Below are 15,426 nucleotides of genomic sequence, written 5' to 3'. Positions count from 1 at the left end.
CTTGAAGTAGATTAAGTATTAAGTTTTTCCCATTCGTCTTACATACCTATTCCGCATTGGCAAATTCATAATGCTTACAAATGATGTAAAGACTATGTACCGAGAAGAATCTCAGGGCTTCACCTAACTCGGAAGAGCCTTTCATTATTATGGTTCTGCCTATATAGATATAGTACATAACGTGATTACAGCCAGCAGGCATTAACTAATTACTAAAATAATCATGGACAAAGCTAAAGTGAGACTTCTTGACTTACTCTGCTAGTTGAAAGCAGAGAGCTTGCACTTTACTCCAGAGAAAGTGGAACTTTCACCTAGTTTAGCCTAACACAAACCACTGAGTTCACTAACCAGTTTTTAAGAGCGACAAGTTGAAGTTGAAATATCCCTTTTTGCTGGTCCTACTTCCTATCTTTCTGTTTGATCTTTTAGTTAAAAACTACTAATCAATTTAAAGCCACAGGTTAAGTAACCTTCTTTGGTCCTACTTCCCCATAATAATTTTGTCTGCATGAGTTAGCCCATGCACTAAAAGTTAATTCTATATGACCATGGATGGCTTGCAGTTCTTTTCACAACACCAACGATTTAGACCAACAACTATTCAAATACCACGTGAGAATTGAGTTATAACTTTAAAATGCAAAGTTCTTGTGGCCTTATCATCATGGTTGTTTCCTGGGAAAAAATGTATGAGGTAAAACTTCTTCTAGTTAGGCATTCAGAAAAGCAGTGAGCTTCAGAATATTTGGCATTTTGAAGATTCATCACGATATCTATACCATTCTTTGAGCTCATATCACTCCAATAGATATCGACCATTCAAATTCAAACAGTTGGTATGATATCTCGAAATTGTTATTAGCTCAAGGGGAGTTCTTTTCCCCACTATAAGTTGAAGAGGTTCGTGTCCTTTAAGCTGAGCAGCTCTCATACTTCACAAGACTCAGAGAGAGAGAGAGATGGGAGGGAGCCAGTCCTGCATATCGTTCGCATCACACTCCCGGGATGAGGAAGATGAGTGCGAACCAAGGTATGCGTCGAGAAAGATACGGCCAAGTCTTGAGGATCGAGGACGATACATCGGCGAGCCCGATGTCGACAGGAAAGCCGCTGCCTTCATATCTAAAATCCGCAAGAGTCTATTGGATCTGGAGAGAGAAAATGCTACACTTTAGCTTGACACGATAACAGCCTTCATGTCTTTCTACATGCTTGTTGTCATTTGTTCTACTCGGTGTGTGCTTGCTTGGTAGTTTTATCTTGGAATTGCAAGGAAAGAATTAAGAGTTTCTTGCGATATCCATATGTTGCTTTTCTCTTGGAAAGATGGAACTCTGTAGCAAGAATTACCGAAATCTAGTCATAAGTGGCAATGGAATCCAAATAAAGGGCTTGTATATATGATATATACGTTGGTAGAGCTTTTTAAGTGTTGAAGGGTGAAGCCTGGATGGGGTAAAGTCCCAATCCCATCTGTGATACTGACCAACTCTCCATTCGTATGAGAGTCCAACATCAACTCAAACTGTTAGAAGGGCTGTTCTCCAGAACTCAACCTCTCTACTCTCTCCCTACTATCTTTTATTTAATTTTATTTTATATTGCTGTCCTTTCTAATGCTCCTATTTGGTGGAATTTTAAATGGGTTCAAAACTAACGTTCAATTGAAATTCAAGTAATTGAGCCTGCTTGAGTTCGGGCTAACGGAGGCGCTGGCCTAAATTCCCTCGGCACTCGAGACTAGACGTCGGAGCATAGGCTTAATCTCCCAACAAACTAAACAGCCGGGGAGAAATGACACTTTGATGCGAACCATTAGCTTGGATCATATCAAGGGGACATTGGACTCGTTGAATTAAGTCTAGTTATCTTAATTATTATATTTTTGTGATTTAGTTTGAATTTTAGTAGATTATGATTTAATTTAATTAGTTAAATTTAGTTCTGTGTAGTTTTAGAAAAATATTTAGAATATATTTGTCAGGTATTAGAATATTAATAAACGAACTCGAACAGATCAGTGACTTCATAATCTACAATTTTCTTATTCAAAATTTCTAAAAAATGAAGAACTAATCCGAGATAAATAAAAAAGACTAGTTTAGTTAAGTTTGTCTATGACTCTTTTGATTTAATCTTTATAAATAGGGTCTTATGGCTTATATCTTAGGTATCCATGCTTGAATGGATCAAATTGAATGAATTAGCTTCGCCACAAGACTCTTCTCCCTCAACTCCCTCTCGTGCGACCATGTTATTCATCTCCGAGCATTGTCCTCGACCACGATTAATGCCGTCGCCACCCTTTCCTTACATCAGATCATCCCCTCTCGTCCTTGAGAGTACAGTTCACTTCTCCCACTTCATCCAGCTTTATGCTTTATCCCATTATTACTGCCATCTTTCACCTTCCATAAATACTCCATTATTTACCTTCCACATCTATTTCACCACACCCTAACATTTCATCAATATTTTGATCATATCTCGTGATCTACTCATCTAGACATGATAACCGGGCGGGCCGGGCCGGGCTTTTCGGGCCAAGCGGGCTTAAGTCTTTGTTCACGGCCCGACCCATTAATCACTCGGGCTGGACCGGGTTCGGGCCGGGTTAGAATAGTCTAGCCCGTTACCGCCCGTTGGCCCGTGAGAGATCGGGCCGGGCCAGCCCAACCCACCAATCACTCGGCCCAACCCATATTTCAGCTATTTTTAGAATTTTTTTAACTATTAGTTTTTTTTTAAATATTTATATTCCTCTATTTAAAAAAAATTAAAAAAAAATTAAAAATTTTTAAAAGTCTGCTTAAAATAATGCAAAATGGTATAATACTAAAATATTTTTTACTGTAGCAATGGTAAATTACTGTAGCAAAACGGGCAAAGCACTGTAGCAGACGGGCGGGCTTAGTTGCGGGCTTTCGGGCCGGGTCGGGCGGGCAAAGGGCTGGCCCATGCCGCCCATGGGTAGTTCGGGCTCGGGCCGGGCCGGGCCTAAACCGGGTCCCGGTCGGGCTTAGCCCGGTCCAAACCGGGCCGGTCCGGCCGGGCATGGGCGGGCTGGGCCATTTGATCATGTCTATACTCATCTGATCAACTTAATTTTTATTGTGTTGCATCCTTGACTTCTAGAGGAAGAACCATCAAAATTTCAAGTCTTTTTGATGGTTAGATCGGTTGGCATTGATCTTCAAAGTTTCATATTCAAATCTATCTAGAATCCGATACTAATCGGGTCAAGCTGATTCGTAATACACTTAAATAAGAGGTGCTTGACAATCTCATCCTTCTCTTCACATATAGGGGCATAGGGCATCCATTCTCAGTAGATGAAGCTTTCCTAACTGATATTGTATCGGATAGACATTGCCAAACGAAAGTTTGCACCCTTAGCAATGATCCCTTATAGCCTCACATAGCCTTCCAAAGTTCGTGAGCAGCATGATTGGAGGACGACATGCACAAGTGCCTTTAACAACTAGGCCATCGGCCATTAAAGTTGAGAAACTTCCAAGCTTGCTTGGCTAACAAAAATGGTGCATATTGCATTGGAAATCTCAACATGGAAAATGGTCTCCACTAGTCCTCTTTTCCAATTTAAGTAGGCTTGATCTAAAAGATCCACTATAACTTTCATGATACGAACTCCCTTCAAAGCTTCTCGATCTTATTTGCAACTAGTTCTAGATAAAATTTAGGGCGAAACTTGCGAGAGCCATTCTAAAAGATCTACTAGATCTACCTATTGGAACTTCTTAATTTTGGATATATTATCGCTCTAGAAGAGCTTTCCAAATGCTAACTAGATTTAGAGATATTGTCTAAACAGTGCCTGAAGGTCTGGGAGATTTGTGGATTCCATGGGTGGAGATAGGGATTTCTAGGTGTCAGATAGAGGTGATAGGTCGACAGTGATGGGGTGGTGTCGATTGTGATGGTGGTGGTAGAACATTACTGAAGGTGGAAATGGATACCGCGTCAGTAGAGAGGAGAGAAGAAAGAGAGGAGTGGGCCACTCCTAAGGGATTAGGGTGCTTGGCCGGTCAATGAGGGTTAGAAATGATGGAGTCGGCTGCCTTAGTATAGAGAATGAGAGAGGAGAAGGAGAGGAAGAGAGTTAGAGCAAAAGAGATCAATTTATTCAATTTATGTCTAACCTGGTTGTACTGCACAATATTTAAAGGAGGCTAACTGAGTTGACCCATCCAGCTAATTAAACAAGACCCAACCAACTAATTAAACATCTTAATTCATAACAAGCTAAAATAGAAATTGACTCAACTAAAATAACAAGCTAGTTAAACAAGACCCAACCAACTAATTAAATAGCTTCATTCATAACAAGCTAAAATAGAAATTGACTCAACTAAAATAGAAATTGACTAAGCTAAGATAACTAACTCAACCAGGCGAGTCCAATGCCCCCTAATGTGATCCGACCTGCCAATGCCCCCTAATGTAGTTTGACCTTCTAATGCCCCTTGATGTGATCTGACTTGACCTAGTTCACATCAATCAACCACGCTTCCTTTCACTTTGTCCTCAAAGTGAGATCCATAGAAGTGAGATCCATAGAAGCGGTCTTTGGGTGAAGCCGCCAATGGGGGTGGCATTTTTTGCAACTCCATGTTTTTCCAAAGTGGCTTGGCCTCCTCTAGTCACCGGCCATCCTTGTTGGTCCAAGTGTAGTGTATAAAGGTCCATTCATATGGCATCTTCAATTGCTAGGTTTAGATCCCTTGGGCGCAATGCCTTGTCATTGGCTTGGATGTCTCACCACACGCTAAAATTAAAAGTGGACTTCAACTACAAATCTGACCATGAAGGGACACATCTTCCACTAGTGGACTTCAACTACAAATCTGACCATGAAGGGATACATCTTCCACTAACTCTTTTAAATTCATCTATGTAGGCATCTATCATTGTCTTTTGGAAGGTCTTGGTCAGCAAAGAGTGGAATTCCTTGTACCGGAGGTACCCATCGATAGATCTTGTTGCTGAATTTCTCCCACATTTTGATTTCGTTTCATCTATGTAAGCATCTATCATCGTCTTTTGGACGGTCTTAGTCAGCAAAGAGTGGAATTCCTTGTACTGGAGGTACTGACCCACTGATAAATCTTGTTGCTGAATTTCTCCCACATTTCAGTCTCGTTTTATGTATTTGCTAGTTGAAACCAGAGGAGGGCTATTTCTTCAAGATGAACAGAAGTGAGTAAAACTTTCTAATCATTAGGAGTACCTTGCCAAGAGAAATATTGTTGAGCCTTGTAGGTCCAATCCATCGGGACTCCACTTTTGAATTTTGGAAAATCCACCTGGGCGCATCGCCCAAGAATCGCATTCTCCTAGTTTAGATCTAGTCCCAAACCTCCTCAACCAACAGGGTGCTGTTCATATCTGTGGTAGGGTCTCCTCCAATCTAGGTTGACGGGAGGTTAGTCGTCATGATCCAAATCCTTCCACTCATCCAGGTCACCCGTTGGTTCCCTCTTGTTTGGTACTGAACGATGAATCAACTCCACCATGGCTGGAATAGGGGGTGCCATGTGCTCAGCCCTAAGGCCATAGGTGTGGGCAGCAAGGCTTCACACCATGGAGGTGCCTCCACTCAAACTCGTGGTGGTTTCAATGTCGCCCTACGGATGGAGCTCTCTGGCGTTAATCGATCCTAGCTCTTGATTATTTGATCTTGCTTTTCACTCATCCTCCTCAATACAACAGTATTCTCTCTGGTGCTGGTGATGAGAGCTTAAATGAGAAGGGTTATATCAACATTGTTGATGGTCGGAACATCGAAAGGAGTCATCGATGACGTCATCTCCCTGTGGTAGAGTTCATTTGCGGGTCGAGGGGGTGGCCGATCGGCCACGGTTGAGTGTCTCCTTGACGAGTCTTTCTTCTTCTCTTCTTCGAGCCATAGGTTTGGTTGTTGCCATGTAAGGAAGTGTACCAAGGACTAAAAGCTTTGATACCACTTGATACGAACTCTCGTCAAAGTAGCTTAATCTAATTCGTAACCACTTCTGAATGGAATTTAGGGTGGAACCTACGAGGGTGATTTTAGAAATTCTACATATTGAAATCTCTTAAAATTTAGATATGTTGTCGCACTAAAAGCGAATTTTCAATGAATAATGAATCCAAGATCTCAAGACTTGGATAGCTAAATCTAGATATATCACCTGAACAGTGACCAAAGGTTGGGGAGGATAGACCTATAGGTTCAAGTCTTAAGCTAATTTGTAGATTTCATGGTTGGAGGCACAGATTCTTAGTTGTTGGATGGAGGTGATGAGCCGATAGTGATGGGGTGATGCTAGTAGTGATGGTGGTCGTAATAGAATGTTGGGGAAGATGGAAATGAATAGGGTGTCAGTATAGAAAAGAGGAGGAGGAAGAGGAATGGGCCACCCCTAAGGGACTAGGGTGGTTGGTGGTGGAGCTAATAGGTGGCTACTATTGTGGGTAAAGAGAATGAGGGAGAATGAGAGGAAGAGAGCTAGAGCAAAGGAGATTAATTCATTTGATTTATGCCTAACCTAGTTGCACTCCACAATATTTAAAGGAAGTTAATCGACTTGACCCAACCAACTTATTAAACAAGACCCAACCAACTAATTAAAGAACTTGATCATAATAAATTGAAATAAAAATTGCCAAAAATGCTTCAAGAAGAAAGATGAAGGTCCTCTCCTAGAATTGTCGAGGGTATAGATGTGCCTCAATAGCCAAGAACTTGTAGACATTCCTCTACAACACCGGTGCTAACCTCGCCTTTTTGTTCAAAATAAAGTGAAGCCGGTGTCATTATTCATACTCTCCTTATCCTAAATAATTGTGTTGTTCCCTTTGCCCATTTTGCCAGGGGCTTATGGCTCATTTGGGATGATGACATCACCGTGATGTTTTGAAAGCCTGCGCAATCTTCATTTGCATTCAGATTTGAGGCCTTACCAAAAGTCAAAAGTAGGCATTTGGTTGTAACATCCTGTCCTAATTTTAAAAAAAATTCAAGCGAGCGCACGTGCCCGACACGTGTGCTGCTTTCTTTTCCTTCCCTTCCCTCCTCTCTTCTTATTTTCTTTCCTTTTTCCCTTACCCGATAGCCACCACACTTCTCTTGTCCTTCCCGCACGTCGAAGCATCGTCGGAGCTTACTGTTGCCACGTAGATACTCGTCGGCGAGTCCTCTCCCATATTGTGAAGTTATTTTTTTTGTTAAATTTAGTTTGAAATGTCTTTCCCTTCTTTTTCCTTCTCGTCGGACCCCGTCGAGAGATTGGTAGGCAGATGGCCTTGTGCCTCCCCATGTCGGCCTTGGTAGTTCTCTCTTCTTCCGTAGGAGCTTGAGTAGTTAACTTTCGAGGCCCTTGTGACTCAATGAGGTGTGGTGACAACCTCCATGGCCGCCGACCATGGAGAGGGTCCCTCGTCGCAGTTGGCCACCTTGGCCGGATAATGTTTTGCCTATCGACTTCCCCATTCTCTTAGTTCCATTCTTCTTCCTAGTTCCCTGCTTTTTCACCGGCCTTCTCTCGGTTACCATCGGTTGCCTTTCTCTTATTTGGTTTGGTTTGGAGAAGGAAGGGAGGGGAGTGTGGGGAGGTGGGCTGGGCGTGGCTCAGCCCTGCTAGTGTCGGTAGGGCTGCGAACAGCCCAGCCCAGCCCAAATTTTGGTGGGTTAGCTACGACCCAACCCATATTATGGGTAGGGCTGCAGGCAGCCAACCCGATAGGCTTTTAAGCTTAGTTCCTTTAGGGCTTTGGGCCCAATTTGATGGACTTGTGTTGGACTCTTGGGCTTTGAGGTGGCCCAAGTAGAGTAATTACTCTCTAATGATTTTAAATTACCTTAGTCATGTTATTTAATTATTGTTGGCAACTTATATAATAATTGCCATAAATCGATATTGATAAATGAGGCATTAACATTAGATTACCACTACAAATTGTTTTAATGGAAATTTATCTATAATTGGAGTTTGATAATTATATTAGACATGTGGTTATATTTAATAAAGTAAACTAACCCAATGTGGTATATTTTATTTACTTCGAATCAATAGTAATTAGTGGAAAATATGATGAAAATTATATTAATAACCATTAATGGTGCGTAAGACCGTCGTAATTAATATACCAACTCTATCTGATTAATAAATGTAAGAATTTTTGGATGGACCTACTCAAGCATATATCAGATGTCAGTAGGGTTATTTAATTAATTAGTGGCAAAATCATTATTATCATATTTTATTACTTTCATTATCAAGGTAGACTATGTGCTATGCAAGGATGATCCGTAGCGCGGTTGAAGTTGATTAATTTAGAAATGATGTCAGGCAAGTAAATCCTCCGTAGTCTAGGAATATTATAATATTGATGTAATGTTTGACTTTATTAATTAATGACATGCAAATCAAACGTGTGCAAATATTCATTTATTGTTCAACATAACTATATTTACTTGCTTCATACTTATTTATGGATTGTCAATGCATACCAGAGTATTATAACTTTGATGTACATGTCATATAATTGATGATGTTGATCATTGTACTACTTACATGTATTACTACGTACTTAAGTCTTAATTAGGTAGTGCCCTTCACTAAATCAACCCGGGGTTAAGGGTAGAGTTATTTGTATGGTACTTATGAGATAAATGGTCTACGCCTAAGGTCATTAGCCTAAGTGGCATTCAGGCGATCACACTACCCTGTCGAAGACTAGATATTAAACTATAATTGAGAGATAGAGATCTTAGACCTAGCGGTACCCAATAACATTAGGTCATAACGTCCACTAATGAGCTGATGACTCTTGATTATCCCGCTGTGGGCGGTGATGATTATAGAGAGGGAGATATCAGCTTACGATTGAGGTCGTCAGTTTATTGGCCATAGGCAACAGTCATATGTAGCGTTGCCAAGTATGTACGTGTGATATTACTGCTAGCTGTCTATCCCTCCTCAATATATGAGATGATTGGTGAGCATGTGCTTATGATGTGGTGGATAGCTTGATGAGCATATAATGATAATTTATGGATATGGTTCTGTGGGAGCAAGAGAGAAAGGATTTGATAGTTTTATATAATGCATATTATGTGTTCCCTTATTACTATATGTGACTTGTAGATATGGACTTGATAGACATGTTGCATGGATGCACTATTATCTTATTGGCATATACATATATTGTGTGGCATATACTTTTAGACTGTAGAAGTGTATACTTGCTGGGCTTTGTGCTCACTATTTTTAATGGAAATATTTTCAGATTAGTAGATAACTCCAAGTTCGTGGAGGAGTCAGTGAAAAGGTCTCTTATAGTCTCTTTCATTTATTTTATTATTATAAATAAGTCAGTTGAATTGTAGCCCTTACGCGGGCATTTACTATGTTGTGATGTATGAATATGTATTTTGGGGCTTATTGTGGCATGTGTAATTTGGATTCCTTTTGTTGTATTATTTATGGAAATGTGGGGTCTTTATCTTGTTATTATATAGAAACTTTGACCAACAGATTATATGGAAACTGAAAAACCCCTAGACACAAGTATATATCTAACTAGGCAATGATATCACTCGTTCGCTTAAGTAAAAATCCGTAGAAATATTAGGAACGAAAGCAGAGATGAACGCCAAGATTTTAACGTGGAAAAACCCAAACGGGAAAAAACCACGGATCCAAACTCGGATCAAAACTAATCACTAGAATAGTAGCAGTTACAAGACTGACTCACAAAACAACTCGTCGATCCAAACGACTTTGTTCTTTCAGTTTTGCTCGCTAGAACCCACGATTCACTGCTTCTCGTGATTAAAGTTCAACCTCAGTAACCCTCGAGATTGATCTTCCGTCTAGATAACCCGTAAGACGAAAGATTAACTTTTTAATGATGAGTGGAACCTTGTTAGTTGAAGAACCGATGTAGCCTGAAGAAGTCTTCTTCAATAATGCTTCTTCAACCACCCTAGAGATAGGGCATCACAATCCTTATATATGATCTCCAAGATAAAGCCAAATCCAAGTCTTATCCGTACTCACGAAAGTCTAATTTTATCAAACTTCGTTGGTGTGTTCGAACACGGCCCGAGTGCGTTCGAACGGCATGACTTGATCTCAGGTGCGTTCGAACAGGCCCGAGTGCGTTCGAACGTGACAATTTGAATTCTTCAGGTTGCGTTCAAACGCGTTTGTGAACGCAGCTCTCAGTCTGTGTGAACATAGTACCCGCATTCGAACGCGTTTGTGAATGCGGCTCTCTGTCTGTGTGAACGCAGATTTCGCATTCGAACGCGTTTGTGAACGCGGTATGAACTCAATGGCTTTTCTCCAATAATCTTGCAATTCTTCAAACCTGAGATATTCTAGACTTGTGTAAAGCTCATATACATGAAAAAATACACTTAGAATATTTTGTACACAATTGCCAACAAATAAAAACCTAACAATCTCCCCCTTTGGCAATTTGTGACAAAACACCTAGGTTACAAGATATTACAAAGACTTCAAATTGAGCAATCAACAAGTCTAGAATATTTTGCACATCAATCCTTGCAAATAAACATATACCAATCCAAGATCAAGTGAAAATAACTTGAAATGAATAAACAATCCAAACACAAGTTATCAATGGAGCATGAGTTCAAAAGCACTTAAACAGACAAAGTTCACAATTCCTCCAAACAAAGTTATAAGCAAGGTTAGAAAGACAGAAAGACTCTAATAAACTCCCCGTATTACCATGCTCCCCCTACACACCTAGACACTCTCCCCCTTTTTGACACAAATGCCAAAGACTAGGAACTCGGAGGAAACTGACGCTGAAGAATCGTCAACACAGAGTCAAATATAGTCCCCTTACGAGCTTGCTCAACTCGTAAATCATTCACTGCCAAATGGAGATCTTGCACTTGAGTACTAAGCTGATCGAAACGGTCAAAGTACTGTGGTAACTCTCCCTCAGAGGGAGATGTGTCACTGTTAGAGCTATCATTAGAATTGTCGAGGTGCAATGAGCGACCATCAGCGGAAGAGGATGGCTTGAGAGGAGACGACTGGTCGTGAGCTTGACTCCGCTTAAGAGTAATCTGATCCAATAGTTTGTGCGAAGTAAGAGAAGGTTCCGAAGCATCCATACGCACCCCACTCTGAGTGCACAAATTTGTAATAAAGATGTCAAACGGTAACCCCCCACGAGGTGCTTCTTTCTTTGCAGCTGTAAGTATTGAATCATAGATCACCATAGCCAAATCAACCGAGACTCCAGATAACATTGCTTAAAGAAGGAATGCATGATCCAGACTAATACTTGAATGTCGAGTCTTGGGGGTGACATTGTACAGACAAAACAGGTGAAGAATGCGAGCCACGGACGTCAGCTTCGCATGCGGCATCATGTTTCCCTTCCAACGTTCCCCTTTGATCAGTACAGTGCCAGCATATTCATCGACATCTGGAAGTAGAGCAGACGTTGGATACTTGAACTCACCATCAGGAAGACGAAGTTCAGCGCGAATAACATCTGAGTCCAAGTATACAGACACCCCACGAACAGTAGAACGTATACAACGGTCTAAGACTGTTGCATTACTAAAAACTTCCTAAACAACTTCCACATAAGCAGTCCCGCTCATCCCACACACCGATAACCATCCTCGCTCAGTAAATATCTATTCTATCCCCAAAGAAGAAAAATCGAAAATGATCACGGGTCATTCACAGATAACAGGACGGGTGCCAAAATTATGTTTGTAATGCCCGCAGCCGTAGATGACGAAAACTTGGGAGCCAAAGTAGGTGAGGAAGGCGGCCTAGGTTTCTTGGAAACTGCAGCTTTTCTAGGCATTCTTGAGAAAGAAACAAGATGCAAGATTCAACACATGCCCAAAGCAAACAAAAAGATAGCAAGAAATAAAAAAAAATCCAAGAAATCATGAAGGCCCTAAATGAAATCCATCATCCACTTGAAAACACTAAGATATCACATTCAATCACACAAGAAACATCAAAATAGTAACTTTAACGTGATCAAAACTCTAAAACGCACGAAATCAATCAAGATCAAGAGACTTAATTGAATAAAAAATAGGAAAATTGATGGATGATCATACCTCGCAAAAGTGAAGAAAAACTAAGAAATTCGGCCGAAAGATACTAGATCCAGAGGAGAACTACCCTTTACAAGGGTTTGTGGTGAGAAATTTGATGAAAAATACCAAGATCTTGAAGATTTGAGAAGGAGAAAATGAAGGGTTTTAGGGTTTGGAAGATTGAAGATGAAAACCCTTGGGTTCGGACGCAATATATAAAGAATCCTCGAGTGCGTTCGAACGCACCAGTCTTTGCGTTCGAACGCAGCAGTCTTTGCGTTCGAACGCGCCAGTCACCGCGTTCAAACTCAAAAAATTGCGTTCGAACGCCCTTTTTTTTAAAATTAAAAAATCTAAGAAAAAATCAAAAATTTTTTTTGGTGATGCACCTCTAAAAATTCAAAATAGATTCAAGACATAGAATATGACAATCGAATGAAATAAGTCATACACAGATCAATCAAATCATCAAAAGCATATTATAATCAATTCTAATGCATCACTCAAAATAAAATTAATCTTGATTGATCATAACAATATACATATGCAAGGTGAGCATAGATAACATGAAACATTCTTCTTAAATAAACTTTCCCATTTAAACAATGATACAACACAGTAGTCAAGCCGACTTAGTATTTAAATTCGCACTTTTCGACTTATTCTCCATAACCGAACATGAATTTTTCCTGTAATATTTTTTATACATAAATCATATAGGTGCAATGATGGCTTTCACACATGAGTAGGTAGTATTTTTCTTGTATATATATCAAACAATGTGTAAGAAGATATTCACAAACATAAATTTTTTATTTAATTTGCAAGCAATTTACTGAGTCAAACTGGACTCTAAACAAGATGGCTTTCACACAAACTCATTGTAGCCCTTTTCATTGATCTTTTATGAACACATTTGTGATGACTAAACATGAGGTCAAACTATGCAAATCAACGTCAATAGTTTGCTATTTAAAAAAATTTCATGATGTCATGCTCACTCAAGAATATACACACGTTATGAGTGCATTAAATTTAGTTTAATTATCATAGAAGTCGAGAGAGTGAACAAATCAGAAATGATATAATATACCGCAAGATGACAGAATTGACTATCATAACTCATAATCAAGAGAAAAATCATATTTATATATCAAGAGTATCTTATTGAATCTAGTAGTGCATCAAATTTTTTTTTATGACAAAAATTCTTGACAAATTTGAAACTAAAACCAAATAAAAGTTTAGAGTAATGAAAACCTAAAAAGAAACGAAAAGAAATAATAGAAAAAAACACGCAAACCAAACCAAAAAAAATCAATCCAAAGCACAAATCCCTAAAGAAATACGAAGATACTCAAATCTTTGTAAATTCAAAGGTTTTGTAAATATATCACCCAACTATTTCTCCGTCTCATCATGTTCAAGTGTTATTGTTTTGTCTTCACTAACTCGCGTATAAAATGATGTCGGATATCAATATGCTTTGTACGCGAGTGTTGAACAGAATTTTTCGAAATATTAATAGCACTTATGTTGCCACAATAAAGCACCTAGTATCTTGTTCAATGCGGTAATCTTTGACCATATGTTTCATCCATAGTAACTGAGAATAACAACTTCCCGCTACAATGTACTCGGCCTCTACAGTAGATAAAGATATCGAGTTTTGTTTCTTACTGTGCCAAACAACCAGATTGTTTCTAATATAAAAATATCCACCTGAGGTACTTTTTCTATCATAACATGAACCTGCCCAATTAGAATCCGTGTATCCAGATATGATAGCTCCCGAGTCATACGTAAACCAGATACCTAAGTCAACTATGCCACCGACATATTTTATAATACGTTTCACAGCAAACAAATGTGTCTCCTTAGGTTCAGACTGAAACCTAGCACACACACCGACACTAAATGCAATGTCTAGTCTACTAGCAGTTAAGTACAAAAGACTACCAATCATACTCCTATACAGTGTCTGATCAACACTTTTTCCTGAAATATCCTTACCTAGTTTGGTAGTTGTATTCATAAGAGTTCTAGCATGTTTTGCATTTTCTAAACTGAATTTAGTCACAAGATCCTTAGCATACTTAGTTTGAGCGATAAATATCCCTCTTTCCAACTCAGTAATTTGAAGTCCCAAAAAGAACTTCAACTCACCCATCATTCTAATCTCAAAATGACTATGCATAAGATCTGCAAACTCCTTAGCTAATGATCGACTCGTTGCCCCGAAGACAATGTCATCCACATATATTTGTGCCACAACTAAACTCTTGTTTGACCGTCTAATGAACAATGTCTTGTCCACTCCTCCTCGAGTGAACCCCACATCCGCTAAAAAAGTGGTCAACTTCTCATACCAAACTCTTGGAGCTTGTTTTAGCCAGTAGAGGGCCTTTTTCAGTTTAAACACATGAGAAGGAAATTTTTGATCTTCGAACCCTTTCAGTTGTTCCACATAAACATCTTCATTCAGAGTATTATTCAAGAAAGCACTTTTCACATCCATTTGAAATAATTTAAATTTTAAGTGACAAGAAATAGCAAGCAGTATACGAATAGATTCTAATCTAGCAATAGGAGCAAATGTCTCATCAAAATCTATACCCTCAACTTGAGTATATCCTTATGCTACGAGTCTAGCTTTATTTTGAATTGTATTGCCATGTTCATCACTTTTATTCTTGTAAATCCATTTTGTTCCAATGATGTTCACATTCTTAGGTCTAGGAACTAAATACCAAACATAATTCCTAGAAAATTGCTCTAATTCCTCATGCATAGCATTAACCCAAGAATCGTCTAACAATGCTTCCTTCACATTTTTAGGTTCAAACAACATTCCAACAACATATCAATTATTAGATGATCTAGATCCATAACATATAACATTACCACCATGATCTATAATAGTACAATCATTTTTGGAGAATTTTACCTCATAATCTTTATCACAAAATTGACTGATACTTAGAAGATTTGCTTTCAAGCCCTTAACATAAAGAACATTTTCAAGAATAGGAACCCTCGGAGAACTTACCTTTCCTTTACCTATTACCTTGGATGAATTACCATCTTCGAATGTCACAACTCCCCCTTCATGTTTTTCAATATTAGAAAATAATGACTTGTCACCCGACATATGTCTTGAACAGCCACTGTCTAAATACTATAAATCAGAATTTAAAGCTTTCAAGGCTGTATGAACAACATAATATTTCAAATCACTTTTCTTGACCCATATAGCCTTTGTTTTTATCCCATAAATGAAAGCAGTTCTAAATTTTTGCAAAAAATTGCAA

This window comes from Typha latifolia, chromosome 5 (genome assembly GCF_019914945.1).
Source record: "Typha latifolia isolate L0001 chromosome 5, TyphaL0001v2, whole genome shotgun sequence".
NCBI lineage: Eukaryota > Viridiplantae > Streptophyta > Magnoliopsida > Poales > Typhaceae > Typha > Typha latifolia.
This window is presented reverse-complemented; position numbering follows the sequence as displayed.